A 17,651-nucleotide genomic window follows, 5' to 3' on the forward strand; every position below is an offset into this window, starting at 1 on the left:
GAGTCAAAGTTCTCCCATGGACAAACGGCTCGACTTGAGGACAAGTCGCCTAAAAGAGGGGGGAATGATACGAGCACGCCCCGCGAACTTCATCGAGCAAGTCTGTCAAGCCGAGCATTGACATGTTGGCAAGCTGATCCCAGCTCGTTTCCAGCTCCACGAGCTCCGTCTAGCTCAAATCTAGCTTATTCAAGCTCGATCCAACTTGCCTGAGCTAAACCGAGCTCCCTCCTAGCTCATATTTAGCTCACGAGCTAAACCTTAGCTCAACTTCAGCTTAGGAGTTTAGCCTCAGCTCAACTTTAGCTCACGAGCTAAAACTTAGCTCATTTTAGTTTAAACTCGGTTTTTTCTTTAATACATTAAATAAAATTTGCACATATTCATTTAAGCATTAAACTTGTCTTATATTAATATTTGTTATTAATATATCATTGTCATTATATAAATTGATTATGTTCACATAGCCGAATTAATGCATGACATTAATGTGTTCACATCATGCTGAATTTATGAGTGTTCATGAGATGTCTTAATGACTTGTTTATTTCATGTAGGTACATTCCTTTGGACGGTACAATGTATGAATGAAGAAACATCTCTTTTGGGCATTCCACACTCATGAATGAAGAAGTATTAAATGCTGGTGCATGTACGGCTAGATGCAATGTTTCTACAAATTCATGCATGTTTCGAATGCATGTATGGACATTAAAGGCTAGTCCATGGATGGATCAAATGCATGGGATGATAGAATGCATGAATGGCTTAAGTGCATGTATGGTGGCTGTCTCTTAACTTTCCAAGGCACTTATTCGGCCAAGAAATAGCTGCTAACTAATTCTATGTTGACCATAGAGCTCCTTGAGCATGTTCACACTTTGAATTGACCTATAGGCTACTACACATGCATGGATGGGTTCAAGAACGTCCAAGGGAAGGAATTAACTCAATAATTCAACACATTGATTGAATTAAGTGCATGCACAAAGGGGAGAACGAATTTACTAGGTTCATGCTACCATTTATGAACTTACATGCCATTAAAGTGTTTAATTATGAAGATACATGGTCCATACAAGTGCATGAACGTCCCAAGGAGATGAATGCAACCTTTTGGTGCACATACAAGTCACTTGAAGCCTTTCTTTATGACTAAGCATTCATGCACAAACTAAGGGGGAAGAAAGTGTCCATTCAGCTAGTGCATGAATCTGTCGAATTTATGAACTATTTTAATACATTAGTGTGAACGTTTTTATTATTGTGTGAACACCTAGATGCCAAATTTGAATGGTCATCTATGTGCCTATAAATATTTGTTTTCTTTCATTTGTAAAGGACTTTTGACTTTTGACTTTTGATCATTTGAATGAACTTTGTTCAAAGAGTGAGTTTTCTCCTCTCTAAATTCGTACGAGTTTCGATCTGACTTATCTAGCGTGCTAGTGGCGTCTATCGTTCTCTTTTGAACTTATCACCTTGCTTTGGTGTGGCGTTCAACCTTCTACAATTCCGCAATCCCACCTTGAACCGAATAGAAATCGGGGTGACACTTTTAGTGTTGAATCGTTTCTGGTGTTTAAGCTCATTTATCCATTCCACCGACTATCCTAGATTTTACCCAACTATAATATCTTTTTACAAAACCGAGCCTTCATTTATCAACTTCCATTTTTCTTATTTTTATCCTTAAATCGAGCCTACTACCCTTATAAATTTACCATCACCTTAGCCAACCTTTAAAACCATTTGAAAGCTTCCGCATCTTTAGCCTTATTTCATCCTATTTCTGTTAACTCAACTATTCCTCGTCGACGATCGGGCAATCAAGTGAATCGACTCAATTAATCTGGGCCGGATCTCATCAGAACTTACATGCCATTAAAGTGTTTAATTATGAAGATACATGGTCCATACAAGTGCATGAACGTCCCAAGGAGATGAATGCAACCTTTTGGTGCACATACAAGTAACTTGAAGCCTTTCTTTATGACTAAGCATTCATGCACAAACTAAGGGGGAAGAAAGTGTCCATTCAGCTAGTGCATGAATCTGCCGAATTTATGAACTATTTTAATACATTAGTGTGAACGTTTTTATTATTGTGTGAACACCTAGATGCCGAATTTGAATGGTCATCTATGTGCCTATAAATATTTGTTTTCTTTCATTTGTAAAGGACTTTTGACTTTTGATCATTTGAATGAACTTTGTTCAAAGAGTGAGTTTTCTCCTCTCTAAATTCGTACGAGTTTTGATCTGACTTATCTAGCGTGCTAGTGGCGTCTATCGTTCTCTTTTGAACTTATCACCTTGCTTTGGTGTGGCGTTCAACCTTCTACAATTCCGCAATCCCACCTTGAACTGAATAGAAATCGGGGTGACATTTTTAGTGTTGAATCATTTCTGGTGTTTAAGCTCATTTATCCATTCCACCGACTATCCTAGATTTTACCCAACTATAATATCTTTTTACTAAACCGAGCCTTCATTTATCAACTTCCATTTTTCTTATTTTTATCCTTAAATCGAGCCTACTACCCTTATAAATTTACCATCACCTTAGCCAACCTTTAAAACCATTTGAAAGCTTCCGCATCTTTAGCCTTATTTCATCCTATTTCCGATAACTGAACTATTCCTCGTCGACGATCGGGCAATCAAGTGAATCGACTCAATCAACCGAGCCGGATCACATCATTTGGTATCAGAGCTACTAAAACGAGAAGTGCCGACATTCGTACCAAGCTCGGAGTAGGTTCGTAACGAAAAAAAAAGAAGTCAAAAAAAAATAAAAAAAAATTTTGAGTTGGAATTTAATTTTTTTTCTCTTCCTTGTATTTTGTTTACTATTGTATTGGATTTAAGAGAAGAAATTTAGAAAAAAAATTCAAAAAAAATCGAAAAAAAGGAAAAAAAAAGTGACAAAAAAATCGAGTTAAAAAAAAGAAGAAAAAAACAAAAGTGAAAAGTCTTGTGAGTTTTATTTTGTTTTTTTGTTGCTTCCGAGCATCCATTCATTTTACCATTCCCTCTACCCCCCCAAACACCACACATACTTTGATTTTTATTTTCTTTGTTTAGCCTACCCTACACCCGACGTTATCCCTTGTAACCCATTTGAAGCCGACCCTCTAAGCCGCAATAAGTCTTCTTGAAACAAAATTTGAATTCATGAGAGTGAGACGAGCGGAAAAAGGCACGAGTGGTGAGTACATTAGAGCGAGCAAAAGCCATTAGACAAGTGTAAACACGAGTGGAGTGTTATCCAATTTTCTTTCCGAGCGAAATTGTGAGGTTTGTGGTGAGGTACTTCATTTTTTTTATTTTGTTTTGTGATCTAACATTTTCTTTTTAGCAACAAAAATCATGTCATACGAAGAGTTCACCGAATCGGAATACCAATATTTGGTTCAAGAAAAGCGAAGAATGGCGACTAAACGAGACCAAAGTGATCGAGTTTCTTCAAGTCGTAAAACGGAACCAAGAACCCCACGGAGATATACCCCCGACTACTACTTAAGAAAAAGTTCCTATCATGATTCCTTTTCGCCATCTACTTCGAGACAAAGAGATTTATACTATGACGCATATTCATCAGTGAATTCGAGAAGTGACTTCGATCGAAAGTCCTTTTCATCAAGAAATTTGAAAAGACGAGAAGCCGATTACGATTTTGATTCATTCCAAGATGGCGTTCGAAGAGAAAGACATACTCCTACTAGATCTTCAAAGAAATCTTACCCGGAGTATTCTTCACGAAGTTTTGATTGTGAATCATATGCAAATAGTTCTTCATCTTTCGAACAAGATTTGTATTCTCATCGTTCTTTTGTACATTCTCGTAAAGAGAAAACAAAGAAAATAAAAGAAAAAGAAAAAGCAAGAGAAGAAAAAGAAAATGAAATAAAAAGAAAAGAGAGGCAAGAGGCAAGTAAGAGAGAAAATGAGCGAATCTTGAGAGAACTTGAAAAAGCCTTTGAAAAAGCAAAAAGAAAATGAAAAAGGAAATGAAAAGAAATTTGAGAGTGAAAAAGAAGATGAAAAAGAAATTGAAACAAAAGAAACGAGTGATCCAGAAGAAAAAGAATCGAGTGAGAAAACAAGTGAGCAAGTGAGGATTATTTCCACTAACCCACATGTTCGATCTTCTTGTGAGTTAACTTTTCAGGTTCCTAGAAGTTTGTGCGACCAATTCCATCTACATTACCTTCCAAACGAGAGGTGTTTTAGGTTGTTCGAAAAAGGTAAGTTCGCGAATGACTACCACCCACTTGCGATTGAAGGTAAGGAAGGTAAGGATTCTTTGTTTATCGAATCAAAGTCACTTGATTTGGATAATTTTTGTTCACTTACTGTTGTTAACGATTTTGTTTTAAAAGGTGCCATATACAGTTTTTTTATGACAATTACTACATTGGCAAATTTGTTGACAACATTGGATTAGTTTTCCCTAAGCAAATTTTGAACATGTTTGATCAAAGTCTGTCACGTAAAAATTCTCATGTGTTTGACCCTGCAAACTTTTTGAACTCATGTGTTAAGTCTTTATGTTTAAATATGCCTGCTCAATTGACTTGTGATAAATCTGCCTGTTTGAAAAGTTGCATGTTCGTTAAAAATTCTTTGTTTGGCATCCATGTTAAAAGATCTTCACATGATATGTGCAATTGTGTTCTTCATGAACAATCTTTTAGTTTTTGTGTGAAATTTCCATGTAGTGATTTGCATTCCGATTAATACTCTTGAAGTATGAACCTTTGCATTTTGGTATGCTCGGTTTTGTCAAATCAACATGTGTGTTTAAACTAGTGAAATATAATTCGTGTGGTGAGTTGATTATATCTTCTTCTAATATGTTGCTTGTTGGAATTCCTAATCAAGTTCGTGTGTTCAAGCCTGGTATTTGCTACATGAATTCATTTTATGGAAACATTAAGCGCTTTGCATCATTTACATTGAAATTATGTTTGCTTGAAGTTCGAATTTTTGATAAGAAGGTGAAATTCAATGATTTGGGTTTCAATTTTGATTCATTTATTAATCACCTTGTTTGGCCACATTTGAAATTTTCGTTTCATTTCAAGAAGGTAAGGCCAACCTATGTTTTTGGAATTGAATCAAATTTCCATGGTAACTTTCCTTTTCCATTTAAGTCCATAGTTTTCGATAATACTAACCCGTCTTATTTTTGTGAATTCCACCCCTCGAGGAGCAAGACATGTCATGGTGCGTCACCACCTATTCAAATTTATCGAAGTAATAGGTTTGTCTTACGTTATCTATCCAAAGAGAGAAGATTCATTTTGACTGAGAAAGGTAAACCCAATCCTCAATTTTCTTCTCTTCATATTCGTCATGGTAAGTCATCTGAAAATTTTCAAATATCTTTGCTCACTTCGATTGAAGTTGAAAATTCCATTGATTGGTTGTTTGGAAATTATTTATACTTTGATGTGATGGATTTTTCCTTTTGGAATTGTGATGATGTGATTATTACGTTGGAATTTGGAGACTCCCCTCATGTTGTTCAAAAACGAAAGGAAGAATTAGCATACCTTTGGCCATGGCATACCTTGCATGAGCAAGACAAAGGACCAAATGAGTTACTATATTCGATTAAAGAAATTAAAATGTTTTGGATGAGGAATAATGTGTTTAAGTGCCTACCATCGTTTTTAACCAATTATCCCTTGATCCAACTTAGTTTTCATGTTTGTAACGATGGTCTAACGAAACTCTTTGATAAATTTATGTATGTTTGCTTTGTCCAATTGAGATTTTTGGCATATGTTCGATTGACTGAATATTTTATGAACTATCGAACACATTTGAATTTGACTCCTTTGAGTTTCTTTTTATTGGCTGTGGTAAGAATTTTTCAGGTTTGTGTGACATCTTCCATCCCATTTGACCGAGGAAAACCATGCATGAGTCAAAGTTCTCCCATGGACAAACGGCTCGACTTGAGGACAAGTCGCCTAAAAGAGGGGGGAATGATACGAGCACGCCCCGCGAACTTCATCGAGCAAGTCTGTCAAGCCGAGCATTGACATGTTGGCAAGCTGATCCCAGCTCGTTTCCAGCTCCACGAGCTCCGTCTAGCTCAAATCCAGCTTATTCAAGCTCGATCCAACTTGCCTGAGCTAAACCGAGCTCACTCCTAGCTCATATTTAGCTCACGAGCTAAACCTTAGCTCAACTTCAGCTTAGGAGTTTAGCCTCAGCTCAACTTTAGTCACGAGCTAAAACTTAGCTCATTTTAGTTTAAACTCGGTTTTATCTTTAATACATTAAATAAAATTTGCACATATTCATTTAAGCATTAAACTTGTCTTATATTAATATTTTTTATTAATATATCATTGTCATTATATAAATTGATTATGTTCACATAGCCAAATTAATGCATGACATTAATGTGTTCACATCATACCGAATTTATGAGTGTTCATGAGATGTCTTAATGACTTGTTTATTTCATGTAGGTACATTCCTTTGGACGGTACAATGTATGAATGAAGAAACATCTCTTTTGGGCATTCCACACTCATGAATGAAGAAGTATTAAATGCTGGTGCATGTACGGCTGGATGCAATGTTTCTACAAATTCATGCATGTGTCGAATGCATGTATGGACATTAAAGGCTAGTCCATGAATGGATCAAATGCATGGGATGATAGAATGCATGAATGGCTTAAGTGCATGTATGGTGGCTGTCTCTTAACTTTCCAAGGCACTTATTCGGCCAAGAAGTAGCTGCTAACTAATTCTATGTTGACCATAGAGCTCCTTGAACATGTTCACACTTTGAATTGACCTATAGGCTACTACACATGCATGGATGGGTTCAAGAACGTCCAAGGGAAGGAATTAACTCAATAATTCAACACATTGATTGAATTAAGTGCATGCACAAAGGGGAGAACGAATTTACTAGGTTCATGCTACCATTTATGAACTTACATGCCATTAAAGTGTTTAATTATGAAGATACATGGTCCATACAAGTGCATGAACGTCCCAAGGAGATGAATGCAACCTTTTGGTGCACATACTAGTCACTTGAAGCCTTTCTTTATGACTAAGCATTCATGCACAAACTAAGGGGGAAGAAAGTGTCCATTCAGCTAGTGCATGAATCTGCCGAATTTATGAACTATTTTAATACATTAGTGTGAACGTTTTTATTATTGTGTGAACACCTAGATGCCGAATTTGAATGGTCATCTATGTTCCTATAAGTATTTGTTTTCTTTCATTTGTAAAGGACTTTTGACTTTTGATCATTTGAATGAACTTTGTTCAAAGAGTGAGTTTTCTCCTCTCTAAATTCGTACGAGTTTCGATCTGACTTATCTAGCATGCTAGTGGCGTCTATCGTTCTCTTTTGAACTTATCACCTTGCTTTGGTGTGGCGTTCAACCTATAGAGAGGTAGGAACCAAAGGTATAAAAAGGTGGATGAACGCCACACCAGGATGGTGATAAGTTCAAGAAGTCGGGTTGACGCCACTAGCGAGCTAGATAAGTCAGAACGAGACTCGTACGAAATAGGATAGGAGGAAACCTCACAATCAAGTTTTCAATAATCAAATTCTGTAACCTTTTACAATAAAAAAGTAAGCTATTTATAAGCCTAAAATGCCTATTGATATTCGACATCTATGTTGTTCACACTAACTTAAATTCTGTTCACACAGGTATTTAACATGTTCACACAAATAGCATTAAAATCCTGTTCATGCTTGAAGATGGTACATGAATTGGCTGAACCATCATGATGCTTCACTTGATGCATTCATGCATCCTTAGCCTTGAAGAATCTCCATAATTCCATGAATGTGCAGCTCTTTAATGATCCTACATCTCCCTTGGCTGAATGAGGCATTAATGTGCCTAAAATACTTGAATGGTCATCTTGAAAATGCATGAATCATGCATGAAACGTCCCATGTATTTTCCCCCCATAAATATGATCCATGAATCTTCAAATACATGAACTTTCAGCAACTCCCTCTTGCATGAACGTCCCAAATGCATGTGCTCCTTTAAATGCCATCCATTGAACCTCAATTGTGCATGCACACTCCCATACATTGCACCAATCCGTTCATGAACCGGCAGCAAATTAAATCAGCAAGTTAAATGCATTTCAAACACATTAAATTAGCAGCATATGAACTCAATAATTTGCACATTAAATTTGGCCATACATATTAACAATTTTAGACATATTTAAAACATCATAATTAATTAAGTATTTAATTTAGATATAATTAAAACACTTAATTAATTATTTGTCCAGATTTTAACAAATTAACTAACTTAAGATAAACAACTAATTTAACTAATGACAAATTAAATGGTTTATTTCAGCAAAATAAATGCAAGCTAAAGAAAGCTAAAAATAAGCTCATTGGGTTAAGATTGAGCTGAATTGAGCTTGAGTGAGTTGACTTGAGCTCGAGTGAGCTGGAAACGAGCTAAACGGAGCTTAACGAAATGAAATTGAACTAATTCAGCTCGCATGGATTTGCAAACAATGCTTAGGGAGCTGATCCAAAAGTGTGCCCGGGGCATGGTCGTATCAATACGAGTCACAAAAGCCCAAATTCTTGAAGGCGAGGCCCAATAAGCAAATTCCCAGCCCAATCAAGAAATCCATCCATACTTAGTTGAAAATCAGGCCAAATTGTCAAAGTGGCCCAAGTTGTAAAGTTTTATTTTTATTTTTATTTATTTATTTACTTAGTTTAAATTTTTATGTCAATATTCAGTCCAAGAGTCCCAGATAAAATGACCTTTGACCGAATTTCCATATTAAAATAATTAGGAGTTTTTTTATTTTAGTTTTCTAATTAGATTAGGACTAGTTATAAGGCTTATTTAAAGGCATGGCTGTTCACCTTGTTAAACACTTATCATTATTATTAAAATTTCAGATTTGTTGAGAGCAGAATTTTCTTTGAGTTTTCTCCAAGATTTCTCTCTTGAGTTTTCTTTAGAAGTTGTTTTAACAATCTTGTGATTGTGGGAGCCATCTTCAACCTTCTTCTTGCCATTGATATTCTTTGGAGGGGAGATTAGAGCCGTTTGAAGGGAGTTGTGAGATCTTTCGAGATTTCAAGGCTTCTTAGGACTTATCTTTTAATTTCTTACTGTCAATTCTTTCTTTATTTCTACTTGTGCTGAATCATTATCTAATCTATTTTCTGTTCTTATTGTGTTTTCAGCCTTTTTCTATCTTAAGGAATCAGCCCAAAAATCCCCAATTTCTAGGGTTTTTCCATGCTCTTTTTGGGTGAAATTAGATTGTCGAAATTTGGGGAAAACTATCTTGGTGTTCAATTGGGCAGAATCACAATCTCCTTGAGGGTTTCAAGAACCCTAACACTTATTTCTATTCTCAATTTGATTCTTTGCTGATTTGGGGATTTTATTTCAGATCTGAAAATTCAAAAATCTAATCTTTTAATTTTCTGTTTCGTTTCAGATCTAATTGTTTAGGGTTTTCGTAGGAGTTTCTCGTGACTTGGCAACTCGATCTTGGTCCGCGCGCAACCCGTATCATTTGGTATCATATTTTGGGCGTTTTGGGTGTTCTTGGTTTATTTCTAAACTGATCTCTATTTTTTTAAAGCACAAACAGCAGTTTTACCCAGAAAAATTGTTCAAAAAAATTTCATTTGAGTGGGTAAACATTGTCCGATTGATCTGAAATTTTACATACATGTTTTTGGCACTGTGATTGAATATAAAAAGATTATTCCCGCAAAAAAAATTAGTCAAAAAAGTCAAAAAATCAAAAAAAGACGAAATTCAATAAAAATTTAATAAAAGGTGCAGCGGGTTGAATTTGGTGTGCAAAATTTCCAGATCAAAAATTCAATATATAAGGACACTCCAGATTTAATTTCGTGATTTTTGGAGATCGGGAACACCTCGAACGAAGTTGTCAAGTTACTCCACAGTTTTTCGGGTTTTCTGTTTTCAGCAATTTTTATTGATTCTTAGCTGTAGGTTTTCATTTGTTTGCTTTTTATTATCCTTTTAAAATATCTAGCACCTTCTTGTTTCTTGTGTTAGTAGGATTTAAACGTGTGCACAATCCTTCCTCGGTGCAACACGAATCACTTGGTGTCTCGTCAGTTTTTGGCATCCTAGTGCAAATTAGGATTCTTTGGTAGTTTGGTTCACACTCTCTAATTGGTTGATATAAACTCTGATAAAGAACTCACAAGATTGAATTCGACCTCATTGAGAATTTGATTTGTCTTTTTGAGTGATTAATGGTGAGGTTTGCTAACTTTTATTTTTGAGTGTTGAGTGTTTATTTTTTACAGGTTTTGAAGATGTCAAAAGGTGATAATAATGATGCACTTATGAAAGTCCAACAACAGTTAGACAGACATACTGCTGCAATCACACAAATAAATGCTACACTTCAAGCATTGAATACTACTTTGAATGAGGTACGAGTGAATCAAAAACATCAATATCGAGATCCAATTAAGGAAGATAGGGATAACCAGCCCCATAGGTGCAACCCTCAACGTGTCCCTAGAATGGATGATGATTGTCATGATCATGGACAATCATCTTTGGCAAAACCAAAGAGCGAGCAGCAACGAGAACATCTCTTTCATACTCGCTGCCACGTACAAGGTAAGCTTTGTAGAGTTATTATTGATGGTGAAAGTTGCTCGAACATAGCCAGCACGACGATGGTAGAAAAGCTTTGCTTAACCACTACCAAGCATCCACAACCTTATCAACTACAAGGGCTTAGCAACGAAGGCCAATTTAGGGTCACTCAACAAGTGCGCATCGCCTTTTCTATCGGTAAGTATCAAGACGAAGTTGTGTGCGACGTAATGCCTATTCAAGCCTGCCATTTGTTGCTAGGAGAACCGTGGCAACTGGATCGAAAAGTCACTCACGATGGTCATACCAATAGGTATTCTTTCAAGCATCAAGGAAAGAAACTCACCTTAGTGCCGCTCACTCTAGAACAAGTCCATGAGGATCAAATCAAACTGAAAAATTCTGTTAAAACAAGTGAGGAAAAAGAAAAAGAGAATGAAAAAGAGCAAAAAGAGATTGAGAGTGAAAAAGAAATTGAAGAAAGAAGAGAAAATGAATTAGAAAAAGAAACAAAAGAAAAAGACGTGGAAAGGGTAGTGAGGAATGTTTCCACTAACCAAGATATGAATTTTTCTTGTGTTGCTACTTTTCAGGTTCCCGAAAGATCGAAAGATAACTTTCAACTTCAATACCTCTCAAATGAAAGACGCTTTCATACGATCAACTTAAGCAAAGATGAAATCACACTACATGATCCCGAAGGTAAGCGAGGTAAGGAAATTTTAGAAACCGAGTCCAGTGCAAATTTGAAAATTATTGATTAAACTTTTGGTGACTTAGTTCTTAAAAGATCCCCTCATTTTGATCTGATCAATTGTTACTCTTCGATTGTGGTTGATAAAGTCATTACGAAAAGAAACGTGATTTGTTATTCTCTTGATTTACCTTGTGTAAAATCCTTGAATTTGTCCAAATCTGTTTTGGAGAATAAGGTAACGAAATTTTCCAAATTTGTTTTCAATTTATATTCGTGCCTTAAACAGTTTATGTGGTTGTACATGAAGTTTGAGTTCCATTTGACAAAGGTTAACTCAACAACGGAGATTCAACTACACTATAACCCCGATTAGCGAAGGTTTGTTTTAAATGAAAAAGGTAAAATCGACCCTTATTCTTCTGCTTATCGAGGTAAGATGCTTGAAACCTTTGAAACACTTTTGTACTCATCGGATAGTGATAAAGATCGTGTTGATGAACACTTAGATCGAAACGTGCTTGACTGTCCTATTTTATTTATTGATGATCTATCTGTTTTGATGGTTGATAAAAAGATTCTTGTTTTTGATAATGCATGTGTGAGTGAATCTATAGACCGTCGATTAATGCATGGTATGATTATGCAACTCTGTGAACCATGTGAATCTTTTCAAATACCTACTTGTGACGATTATGTTTACCATTTGATTTATTACTCGCAATTTATTCATGGTTTGTGGGAACAATGTGAGACGACTGAATGCCTTAAAACATGTCCATCTTTGTTTCAAATATTTGACGAGGTAGTGGTGAGTAAATTAGATTGTTTGCATGGTAATCTGAATCTGTCCATTCACATGCGTTATACCTGTTCTATTATGCTTATGATTGGACTACAAGCTTATTTCCGTTGCTATTTACTATCTCATGGCTATTCTTTTCAGTGGACTCAATTGCCATTAGTCCCATTCGATAGAGGAAAGTCGAGTTCATTTAATTTTTCAGATTCGAGGACGAATCTTTTTGAGGAAGGGGGGAATGATACGAGTCACAAAAGCCCAAATTCTTGAAGGCGAGGCCCAATAAGCAAATTCCCAGCCCAATCAAGAAATCCATCCATACTTAGTTGAAAATCAGGCCAAATTGTCAAAGTGGCCCAAGTTGTAAAGTTTTATTTTTATTTATTTATTTACTTAGTTTAAATTTTTATGTCAATATTCAGTCCAAGAGTCCCAGATAAAATGACCTTTGACCGAATTTTCATATTAAAATAATTAGGAGTTTTTTTATTTTAGTTTTCTAATTAGATTAGGACTAGTTATAAGGCCTATTTAAAGGCATGGCTGTCCACCTTGTTAAACACTTATCATTATTATTAAAATTTCAGATTTGTTGAGAGCATAATTTTCTTTGAGTTTTCTCCAAGATTTCTCTCTTGAGTTTTCTTTAGAAGTTGTTTTAACAATCTTGTGATTGTGGGAGCCATCTTCAACCTTCTTCTTGCCATTGATATTCTTTGGAGGGGAGATTAGAGCCGTTTGAAGGGAGTTGTGAGATCTTTCGAGATTTCAAGGCTTCTTTGGACTTATCTTTTAATTTCTTACTGTCAATTCTTTCTTTATTTCTACTTGTGCTGAATCATTATCTAATCTATTTTCTGTTCTTATTGTGTTTTCAGCCTTTTTCTATCTTAAGGAATCAGCCCAAAAATCCCCAATTTCTAGGGTTTTTCCATGCTCTTTTTGGGTGAAATTAGATTGTTGAAATTTGGGGAAAACTATCTTGGTGTTCAATTGGGCAGAATCACAATCTCCTTGAGGGTTTCAAGAACCCTAACACTTATTTCTATTCTCAATTTGATTCTTTGCTGATTTGGGGATTTTATTTCAGATCTGAAAATTCAAAAATCTAATCTTTTAATTTTCTGTTTCGTTTCAGATCTAATTGTTTAGGGTTTTCGTAGGAGTTTCTCGTGACTTGGCAACTCGATCTTGGTCCGCGCGCAACCTCGTATCAACATAGCTTGCTATTATATTTCGAAATCTCTTAGCTTGTGATCGAGTTATTGGTCCTCGTGGCAGCTCAATGGATTCGGTAGTAATTTCCCGGGCTAAGGTTGCATCATTTCGGTTCGGACATTGGCTCGCGATGTGGCCCCGTCCAAGACATTTGAAACATTTATGTCTCGGGATCTATTTGGTTGGGCATCCATCTTTCCTTTACTCATTTCGACAATCGGTTTGTTAAACTTGGTGGCACCGCTTACTTCTTTATTCTAACTCGGTATGTCACGTTTGTTGGTTCCTTGCCCCCACCTGGACGTAGAAGAAGTGTTAGGGAAAGAACGTGTCGTACCTTTTCTCTTTAGTTGTTTTTCAACCTTTATCGCCATATGGACCATATCAATGACCTCGATGTAGTGGTGTAGTTCGACGATATTTGCAATATCTCAGTTAAGGCCGACGAGAAATCGAACCATGGTGGCTTCCCGATCTTCTTCCACATCAGCACGGATCATGGCTACTTCCATCTCTTTGTAGTAATCCTCCACACTTCGTTGGCCTTGAGTTAAACTTTAGAGCTTTTGATTCAACTCCCGGTGATAGTAAGCCGGTATGAATCATTTTCTCATTATTGCCTTCATTTCTGCCCATGTAAACACGGGACGTTTGCCATTGCGTCGTCGACTTAAAGTGAGTTGATCCCACTATATTATGGCATAGTCAAAAAATTCTATAGTAGCCAATTTGACCTTCTTACTCTCCGAGTAATTGTGACACTCGAAAACTAATTCAATCTTCTTCTCCCATTCAAGATAGGCTTCAGGATCCGACCTTCCTTGAAAAGCAGGAATCACCATCTTAATGTTCTTTAAGTCATCATCAGGCCGCTCTCGATCTCTTTGTCCCCGTGCTCGTTGGCCTCGTCGCCTTGCGCTTTGTCGCGAACCTTGTTCATTTTCTACGTCACTTGGTTCGTATAAGTCATTTGCATGTTGCCAAGGACGTTCTTGTTCTCTTCTTGGGATTGGAGGGGTTTTTGCACATTGACTTCGCTCCTCCATTTGTTCCATTGTTCATTGAGGGAATCGAATTGGGGTTTGAACAATCGGGAAATTTCTCGTACAATTGCTTGTACTTGAAGATCGGGTACTCCACCTCCGAGAACATTCCTTCTTGGTTGAAGGTTTACTCCTCCACCAGCGGCATTCGAAGCTCCTCCACTTGTTTCTCGACGTTCCGGACTCCTAGACATGATGATGTGATCCGGCCCAGGTTAATCGAGTCGTTTCACGTAATTACCCGATCGTCGACGAGGAATAGTTGAGTTATCGGAAATAGGATGAAATAAGGCTAAAGATGCGGAAGCTTTCAAATGATTTTTAAGGTTGGCTAAGGTGATGGTAAATTTATAAGGAGTAGTAGGCTCGATTTAAGGATAAAAATAAGAAAAATGGAAGTTGGAAAAATGAATGCTCGGTTTTGTAAAAAGATATTATAGTTGGGTAAAATCTAGGATAGTTGGTGGAATGGATAAATGAGCTTAAACACCAGAAACGATTCAACACTAAAAAGTGTCACCCCGATTTCTATTCAGTTCAAGGTGGGATTACGGAATTGTAGAAAGGTTGAACGCCACACCAAAGCAAGGTGATAAGTTCAAAAGAGAACGATAGACGCCACTAGCATGCTAGATAAGTCAGATCGAAACTCGTACGAATTTAGAGATGAGAAAACTCACTCTTTGAACAAAGTTCATTCAAATGATCAAAAGTCAAAAGTCCTTTACAAATGAAATTAATCAACTATTTATAGCCAAAGCTTAGGCTAGCTGAATAGTCAATATCTAACTTAAAAACTAAGTAAATAAATAAATAAATAAATAAAAATCATTAAACTACCATAGCAAGGTTCGACTGAATGAAATTAAGGCTGGAAATTAAAGCTCCTAGTTGTTGCCACATGCATGCACATCTTGCTTCAAAATACATGCATAGTTGAATTCATGCTCTTCATTAAATGTGTTCATTGGATCAACAAATTAATTCCATTGTGGACTCATTAAATTCGGCAGCAAGAAATTAATCCTGCAAAATTAAATGCTCTTTAAATTTCGGCTGGACAAAAATTCAAGAAACATTAAAATTCTGCAGCAGCAAGACGCATTAAATTAAAGAAGTAAAACACATTAATTAACATTTAGACACATTTATTTAAGTTAAGACACAATTAATTCAGCTGGACAAATTAAATAGCAACAGCTAATTAAACCAATGTCTAATTTCGGCTGGACATATTAAATATCTGTAGCTAATAAATTTGTCCAAGACTTAACATATTAAAATTAGCTAATAACTATGTATGAACTAAGACACATTTAAACTCAATTAATATGTCTAGAATTTGACTCATTAAAATGCAAGTTAATTTATGTTGAGCTGAACTTAATTAAATTAACTAACTTATTTAATTAACTAAGTTTATTCCAGCAAAATAAAATGCAAACTTAATTAAATAAATTGCATTCTAGCTCAATGAGCTAGAATCCACCCGAATTGAACTGGGACGAGCTTGTGAAAATGACGAGCCTCGCTTGTGGGAAGAGACCAAGGATGTTTCTAGGGCGGGGTCGTATCATTCCCCCTTCTTTAGGACGACTTGTCCTCAAGTCGAGCCGTTGGTTCATTCGATCATAACTCCGCTTACTCATCTTTCCTCGATCAAATGGAACGAATGGCAATTGAAGTAACTGTAAAAAATATCCATGAGTTAGCAAAAAGTATTGCAAACAAATTTGCAATTCGAGTATAACAAGACAAATGTAATGCAGGCTATTGGAAAGATTCAGATTACCATGCAAGCGAACTAGTTTACTCAACAAGGCCATGAGAAATGTTCGAAGCAAAATCGAATAGATTTCTAAGCATGCATACATCTTAAATTGATTACACAAGCTATAATTGGATCCCAAGTAATGAGTCAAAATATGTACATAGGCATCACAAACAGGTAATGAAAAATATTTACATGGCTCTCGAAGTTGACAATCAAACTGTGCATTAGTCGATTGACTATCGATTCTATTACAATTACATCAACATAATTATCAAAAACAAGAATCTTTTTGTCACCAATAAAAATAGATAGATCATGTTCAATTGAGGCAAAACAATTAACCATATCACAATCAAAGTATCTTTCAAAAACTAATTCACGAACAAGATTGTTATTACCATCCGAGGAAAACAAATTTTTTTTAGAAATTTCAGGAGGCTTACCTTTTGGAGCAGGAAAATAAAGTTCATTCTTACCTCGCTCGCTTAACAAAAACCTTCGCTCCTCGGCAATGTAGAGTAGTCGAAATTCCTTACTTGAATTAACCTTTTCAAATTGAATCTCCATACTCGACAATAGAGCATGCATAATAATCAAATTGGAATTATAATCAACATACATCGAGAACTCATCCAAATGATCATGTAATCTAAATTTCAGTCGATCAATTTTGCTCAAAAATGCAGAATTTGGATAACAAAGCAGATTTGAGACACCATCTTCAACTTTAAGTGCATTAACCATTTTACATGTCATCGTCATATCAAACAAACAAATCAAAGACATGTATGTTTTCAAGCATTCATACGTCTCAAATCTCATACGCACATTCTTGTTTATACACAGTAGTTTCTCACAAAAGATCAATGAGTGCATATTTTTACCCAAATCAAGCTGATGGAATGGCTTATATGTCTTCTTATCTTGCAAATGCCGAATAATTATTATTTTACTAACAAACTCATCAGCATCGCAATTTCCAAAAGCGTTATTCTTTTTGCCATCATTCCACGCAAATGTATTATCATCAATCAAAGGATGGCAAGTAACCACATCAAAGTTCAGATCACTTCTAAAGGACAATTCATCAACAAGGTTTCCATCAACAATCGAATAAAACAGAGGTGCTTTAAGAATTTCAAAACTCATACCTTGCTCCTCTTTTGGCATAGGCGAACTAAGATAGTTGAGAACTTTACCTTTTTCAACCAAGGTGAACCTTCTCTCCTTGGAAAGGTATTGGAATTGTAAATTATCATCACTCGGCCTTTTGGATACCTGAAAAGCAGAAACAGAACAAGCACAAATTTCATATGGATTAGTTGAAATGCTCCTCACTTTTTCTAGTTCATTTGTCTCTTTTTCTCTCGTTTCTTTTTTAATCTCAACTTCTTTTTTTCTCTTTTCATTTCCTCTCTCATTTTCAATTTTATTTTCGACCTCACTCTCTTTTTTTATTTCTTTTTCTT

The sequence above is a fragment of the Gossypium hirsutum genome, chromosome D01 (assembly GCF_007990345.1).
Source record: "Gossypium hirsutum isolate 1008001.06 chromosome D01, Gossypium_hirsutum_v2.1, whole genome shotgun sequence".
NCBI classification, from domain to species: domain Eukaryota; kingdom Viridiplantae; phylum Streptophyta; class Magnoliopsida; order Malvales; family Malvaceae; genus Gossypium; species Gossypium hirsutum.